This window comes from Alosa pseudoharengus, unplaced genomic scaffold, assembly GCF_046254945.1.
Source record: "Alosa pseudoharengus isolate Yale_2024_CS ecotype anadromous, Long Island Sound unplaced genomic scaffold, YU_APseudo_1.1 YU_APseudo_1.1_scf_24, whole genome shotgun sequence".
NCBI lineage: Eukaryota > Metazoa > Chordata > Actinopteri > Clupeiformes > Clupeidae > Alosa > Alosa pseudoharengus.
The window spans coordinates 32208809-32216308 of NW_027468689.1; the positions used below are offsets into that span (position 1 = coordinate 32208809).

Here is a 7500-nt window from a genome sequence, read left to right on the forward strand (position 1 = left end):
TGGTGCAAGTGTGAGTCACATCATGTGCTCAACAGGCAAAAAGCACACTCCAGCAAGGACACTAACCAGAAACCAAAGCAAGCCCAACAGCAGAACACACACACACACACACACTCACACACACAGACACACTCTCACTCACACACAGACACACTCTCTCTCTCACACACACACACACACACACACACACACACACACACACACACACACACACACACACACACACACACACACACACACACATTCTCTCTGTCTCTCCCCGGAAACAACACAATAATAAACACATCCTAAAGGACAAGAGCAAGCAGCATGCCAACAAGCAGTCAACACACACACCACAAACTAGGGGTGAGCAAGCTGTGGGAGAAGCAACACACACACACATAAAACCTTGACCTTGAAGAAGGGATGAGACAGAAAGGGGAGAGGAGAAGAGAGGCCAGAGTTAAAGTTGGTCGCTGTCATCTCTAGTATACAATCATGGACACACACACGCAAAAACACAAATGGACTGACATGCAGAATTCTGCCATTTTGATAACAGAGCACGGTAAAGAGAATGCTTCAGTGAAAGAGACAGAGACAGTTCCGAGAGAGAGAAAAAAGACGTAGACAGAGAGAGCGAGAAGGATGGAGCAAGGAAGAAAGAGTGCTGAGCCCACTGAGACTGTTATTCCATCATCAAGTCAAGCTGCTGTTGGGCACCGCAACAGCCCTTAGCAGTTCAGTGTGTGTGTGTGTGTGTGTGTGTGTGTGTGTGTGTGTGTGAAAAGCTCAGGAGAACCTGAGTGAGTCCAAAGAACACCTTGGCCTTTAGCATACATAGGCTACTCAAATTCCCAACACACACACAGACACATACACACACACACACACAAACACACACACACACACATACACACACACAGCTGGCTGCTTCAAAGTGTGGATCACAGGGAAGACGGAGGGGGCTAAACACCCACATGCACACACACACACACACACAGCTGAAGATGGAGAGCCTGCTCTCTGCTTCCTCCTGTTGGGGGGGGGGGTCTTTAGGGAGCTCAGTACTGCGGCCACAGGCTTTCCACTGGCTCCCTCCTCATGCTCTCTCTGGATGTCCCTCTGCCTTCCCCCTCCTCTCCTCTCCTCTCCTCTCCTGCCTTTCTGGGCTCGTGGAAGGAAGCAGGCAAGTCTTGACAATTTATCTGCCGGAGAATCGGTCAGGCAGTCGCTGAGCGGAGCAGGAAACCCATCCCTAAATAGCTGTGATTCATCTTTTCATCCTGCAGCACTGGGCATAAACCACACAAATACATCCTCTCTCTCTCTCTCTCTTTCTCTCTCTCTCTATCTCTCTCACTCTCTCTATCTCTCTCTCTCTCTCTCGCTCTCACTCCCTTGGTGTCTTTCTCAATCTCCCTCCATCACTTTGACTCTATTTCTCTATATCTCTCTTTCTCTCTCTCTATCTATCTGTCTCTATTTCACTCTCTAAAATCTGTCTCTCTCCTTCTCAATCCCCCCTTCTTTAATTCATACAAGCTCTCTCTCTCTCTCTCTCTTTCTCTCTTCCACTCCTCTTCTCCATCTCATCCCCCTCTCCTTCTCTCTCTCCCCCTCTCCCTCTTGGCTCTGTGTGATTTACTTGGCTGTGGATCTGCAGGGCAGCATCTTTTAGCGTTACATTATCCTCAGCTGAAAGCTGACAAAACGGAATCTGTGTGTGTGTGTGTGTGTGTGTATAGTGTGTGAGTGTGTGTCTGTGTGTCTGTGTGTCTGTGTGTGTGTGTGTGTCTGTGTGTGTGTGTGTGTGCCCATGTGTGTAAGTGAGCTCAATGTGCTCACAGTCTGTGTGTAACATGTGTGTGGCCTGTATCTCTGTGTCCATTTCAGTGTGTGTGTGTGTACGTGTGTGTGTGTGTGGGTGTGTGTGTGTGTGTGTGCTTATGACCAACTCTCCTGTTTATGCCAGAGAGGAGAGCTGTAATTTCACTCACTCAATGCACATATGCTTTAGGTAATAAGCCTGAGGTCCAGGACTCTCTGTGTGTGTACGTGTACGTGTGTGTGTGTGTGTGTGTGTGTGTGTGTGTGTGTGTGTGTGTGTGTGTGTGTGTGTGTGTGTGTGTGTGTGTGTGTGTGTGTGTGTGTGTGTGTGTGTTGTGTAGGGGGTGCAGCTCCAAATGAATAAAGACAGACATTCTGCTGAAAGCCATTTTTCATCCCTTCAAACATGCCCCCCATCGCAACAACAGCACCACTTCCCACCGCATCCACACAAGCCAATTAACAACATCTGAGGGACAGGGAGAGAGGGAGAAGGGAAGAAAGAGGGAGAGAGAGAGGAAGGAAGAGTGAAAAAGGAAAAAAAGAGAGGAAAAGAGGGAGAGGGGGAAAAAGGAAGAGAAGGAGAGAGGCCTCTGCATCCACTCCTGCTGTGGGTCATCTGTCTCACACTCATAGAGGAAACCAGATTCTTGCAGCGTGTACACACAGCAAGTATGTTTGTTTGTAAGTATTCATACTTAAAAAATGATTTCTAGGAATATGACTATACTCACCAAGGCAGTGCACGCATTCACACAAACAATGTATACAGTAATTTCCTGTGTATTAGCTGCATTGTGTATAAGCCGCAGGGCAGTGTTTTATGCAAGTTAAAAGAAACAAAAACCATATTAATACCATATAAACTGCCCCCGTGTATTAACCTCATAGCTGAAGAAACTTTGCAAAATCAATGTATAAGCCGCGGCTAATAGTTGGGAAATTACGGTAACAGAACACACACACCATACCACTACAACATACATGAACAGCGCACAATCTCACACTACACACACATTCTCAATCTCACACTACACACACATTCTCAATCTGACTCGAAACAGCACACAATCTCACACTACACACATTCTCTATCTGACTCGGGCCAACAGGAACAATAAGGAGTCATTTATATTACGTGAGTTGTGGGGGCCCACGTTTCCCTGCAGCTTTGAAGTCACTTGAAATGCAGACCAGATGGAGAGATAGAGGAGAGAGAGGATAAGAAAGAGAGAGGGAGAGGGCAGGAAGGAGAAGGAGAGAAAGAGGAAGAGAGAGGGAGGGCAAGAGAGAAAGGAAAGAAACTGCGGTGCGTCAAAGAAAGATGTAGGGAGACAGATTCTGAGGGTAAACTGAGCGGGAGTGTTTTAGAGCGGGAGGGGGATGTGACAGGCTAGTGCAGACCCTGCTCTTTAAACAGCCCTGCACCCTGCACCCTGCACACACCCATCCTAGTCAGCAGGCAGGGACACCTCATTTACTTGAGTATTGTTTTAGAGTGTCTGCTTTCCTATAGAACTATAAAGAACAAAGCCACACATGCAGTGTGGGCAACAAAGGTATTGTAGCTGAAAGGCGATCAGACAATTTACTACTTTATGTCTCACAGAAGTGGTCCAGGCTAGAATCATTTGCTTTGTTCAGAGAATCCAGAAGGTTAAAACATTTAACTAGGCCATTCTACCGGTACTACAGGCTGTATATTTACCCTAGAAGACGAAAGTTGGTAAGGGTTTTTTTGTGATTTGTCCATTACAGCCGAACTGTGGCCACACTTATACCATTTCTTAATATAGTTATATATATAGATATATAGACTTTATTCTTGCACTGTTGCACTGTTGGACTTACTCATTTGCACTATCACTATGACACTCACTCACACAGAGCACCTTACCTTACCTTACTATGCACAGAGAATCACAGACTCAGTCCCTGCCTCAGTCATTGCAAGCACCTCTTGACTGATTAATCACCCACTATGTGGATACTGTTTTTAGAATTGATTTAGATTAAGTATTAGTTGGTATAATTTGTATTTTAGTATATTTAGTATATTCTTTATCGTCTACTGTCCTTATTGCTTAGTTGTGTTTTTTATAGTATATACTTTTAATTACTTTTTCTGCTGTTAGTGAATGTGTGTGTATTGTCTGTATGCTAATGAGACCTTGAATTTCCCCCGGGGGTCAATAAAGTATCTATCTATCTATCTATCTATCTATCTACAGGAAAGAAACCTATGCTGCTTAAGCAAAGCTGACCCACTGACCTGCAATCAGCACTAGTGCAGCAGGGTCAAAGGTTATAACAGTTTGACAGTCAAAAACTGATTCTGGCACAGTGAACAGTGATGGCATCCTATTAGATGTTATTACTGAGCACAAGAACAGACAGTGTGCCTTAACGTTCCATGGAATGTTATACAGCGAGTGGCCAAGGTCCTTGTGAAAAGCGAAAAGCATTTGTGTGTGTGTGTGTGTGTGTGTGTGTGTGTGTGTGTGTGTGTGTGTGTGTGTGTGTGCGCACGCGCTAATATCTACTTACTGCAACCAATCACAGATGACTACACAAAAAGCAAGAGAGAGAGAAAGAGAGAGAGGGAGACCAGTATCAGAGTAATCACACAAGCCTTGAAAATCAACTGCGTGAAGGTCAACCTAGCTGCTGTCACATCTCTCTCTCTCTCTCTCTCTCTCTCTTTCACACACACACACACACACACACACACACACACACACACACACACACTGTCTGAGACACAGATGAATGACAAAGTCATCAGTCATCACACACCTCAATTTACCATCACCACCTCATCTGTTCAGTCCCTCAAACACACACACACACACACACAATAAATTATTTCTACAAACACCAACATCTCCTATCTTTCAGTGTTGTGTAAGGTTGAGCTAACTACATGCAGTGTGTATGTGCATTAGGTTATGTGTTTCAATGTGAGATATTTTAAAATGTGTATGGATGTTAGAGAGGAAGTGTGTGTGTGTGTGTGTGTGTGTGTGTGTGTGTGTGTGTCTGTGTGTGTGTGTGTCTGTGTGTGTGTGGTTGTGGGCTGCAGCCAGGTAGAGCTCCAGGCTATGATCCTAAATTAGCAGCAAGTGTTTGGATTACAGCAGGCGAGTCTCACGCAGGTCTTACGGCACAGGATATTTCCATCCAACCCCCCCCCCCCCACACACACACACACACACACACACACACACACACACACACACACACACACACACACACACACACACACACACACACACACACACACACACACACACACAAACACACACAGTATGGACACCTCCATTCACTTCAGACACACCAACCGAGTCACACATGAACAAGTCACAACTGCCCTCACACATACACAAAAGCACACAAGCTTTGATTAAAATATACATTCATTATGACAACCACACACACACAGGCACACACACAAACCATCAGCTCCATTAAACCCTGCAGGCTGGGCTATGCAAGCAAGAAGAGGGTTTAGAAAAGAAGTGTGTCTTCCTCATTTCTGACACACGTACACACACACACACACACACACACACACACACACACACACAAAGACACACAAGAAAAAGGAGACAGGGGGCTCCTCTGGCTTCAGGTCAGAGCCTGAAGCCTCCCTCACACTCTCTCTCTCTCTCTCTCTCTCTCTCTCTGTTGGATCCCAGAGCCATCTCACGTTACAGCTGGCTCTCAGAGGCCTCTATAGACAGACTGAGACAATGGGAGCCCACAGAAACTGCCACTCACACACACACACACACATCTACTCAAACACTCCTCTGCACAGCAACACCCTGAGACCAGAGAAAGAGAGAGAGATAGAGAGAGTTTTTTTCTTTCCTCTCCTCCTCCAGCTGCGGCTCGGGGCATTCATCCTCTCATTAGTGGGCACAGAGAGCAGTGACTGGGGAGGAGCTGGGCCGACTGGCACCGTTTGGTTCCGAGCGCCGGGCATTAGGCTGGCAGCAACACCCCCCCCACACACACACACACACACAAAACCCTGATGCCTCACTGAAAACACCTCAGAAACACATTTGAATAGTAATCACTCTCATACACCTGCACATGATATCACAACAAACTGGGGCCTGCTGTGTAGTTCTGTAACATGATCACTTCCTGCCTCTGTTTAAGACTTAGATCCTATAACAATGCATGACAACATAAGAAAGACACGCGTTTATTTTTTTATTTTTTTTTACAGGGATCCCCTGGCCGTAAGGCTCCAAAGATAGGCCTAGTCCTGTCCATTACATTGGCTCATCTCCATCTCAGACAAGATCATGGAGTCAGGTGAGGTCTGACCCATACCTACCTGCCTACTCTCAGCTCTTCCCTACGCCATCTCTCCACAGCTCTCTGGCTTCACTGTGTCTATGTTCATCTGCTGATTTGTTTCACTCCTTCTGTTCCAATTTACACAGCAATGCCACTCAACCTCATGTAGGCAAGGCCTATGCACTGATTTTATCCAGATGTAATTGTCTGTTCATGGGAGGTGACTTGCTTCCTAGGAATACTGTTATTTGACTGGTCTTAACATTATAGTTTCAGCCTAGAATGCCTTATAACAATAATATGAAATTGTAGTGAATCAACAAATCACATTGTGGAACAATAGGCTACTCAGTGCACACATCTGATAAAACAAGATGCTCCTAATTGAGGACACTGTCTCACACACGTACCCATGCCACAAATAGCAAATAATCCTCCTCACTTGTCGTACACTCGAGGAATACACCAGCAATAGCAACAGCAACACACACACACGCACACACACACACACACACACACACACACACACACCTACGCACGGCTCCCCAGGATTAACTCGCCTTAATCCCGCCTCGTCCCCTCAATCTGTGGTGCTCCTTTTTTTAAACCCAGCGCGTGCTTAAAACGAGGTCTTGCTGGCAGCAGGCCCTAATCCAATCTGCCGTTTGTTTACGCTTTTTTTTTCAGGGTCAGCCTTTGGAAGACGTGGGCTTCCGTTTGTTTACTTTCAAATCCCCCCGTTCTAGTCCCATCAATCTTGCACAATATTCCACGCTTTACATTTACCACGTTGCGGGGAAGCAATTTAATCTTTTTTTAATTCTATTAAACCTGGAGGTGATGAGTGTAAATTCACTGGTGTGTTGGCTGGGATTTAGCCATGCGCTCTGACAGGGAGGAAGCCATTTGAGATGAACAGAAGGGAGAAGACGAGGCAGGGGAGTGCTGTTTAGGATGTGACACGGGGAGTATTTGCTCAAGGGATGCCTTCAGGTTATTTAATAGGACATTAATATGGCTAGTGTGTTTTTTTTTGCGTGTATGCAAACACACACGTGCGTGTGTGTGTGTACGTGTGTGTGTGTGTGTGTGTGTGTGTGTGTGTGTGTGTGTGTGTGTGTGTGTGTGTGTGTGTGTGTGTGTGTGTGTGTGTGACGCTCACACACATGTGCATGTGTCTGATAAAGAGAGTTTGTTTCCTATCAGCTTCACCCCCTCCATCCAGAAAAAGGGCAGCATTTGCAAACAGCACAATACCTCAGATTTAAGTCTGGAGCTGACCACCACAAAAAAAAAAAAAAAAACTTTTTACAAGACATTAATCCCCCTGCACCCCCTCCTCCTTCTCTCTCTCACTCCTGCTCTCCTCTTTCT

The 7500-nt window shown here is 45.9% G+C and overlaps 1 protein-coding gene across 9 annotated transcripts in view; it reads right to left on the bottom strand.

The window, feature by feature from the left end:
* The window catches only part of LOC143142679 (bromodomain adjacent to zinc finger domain protein 2B-like), an 87883-nt gene that overhangs the window by 72489 nt on the left and 7894 nt on the right, over positions 1–7500 (bottom strand). The window lies entirely within an intron of this gene.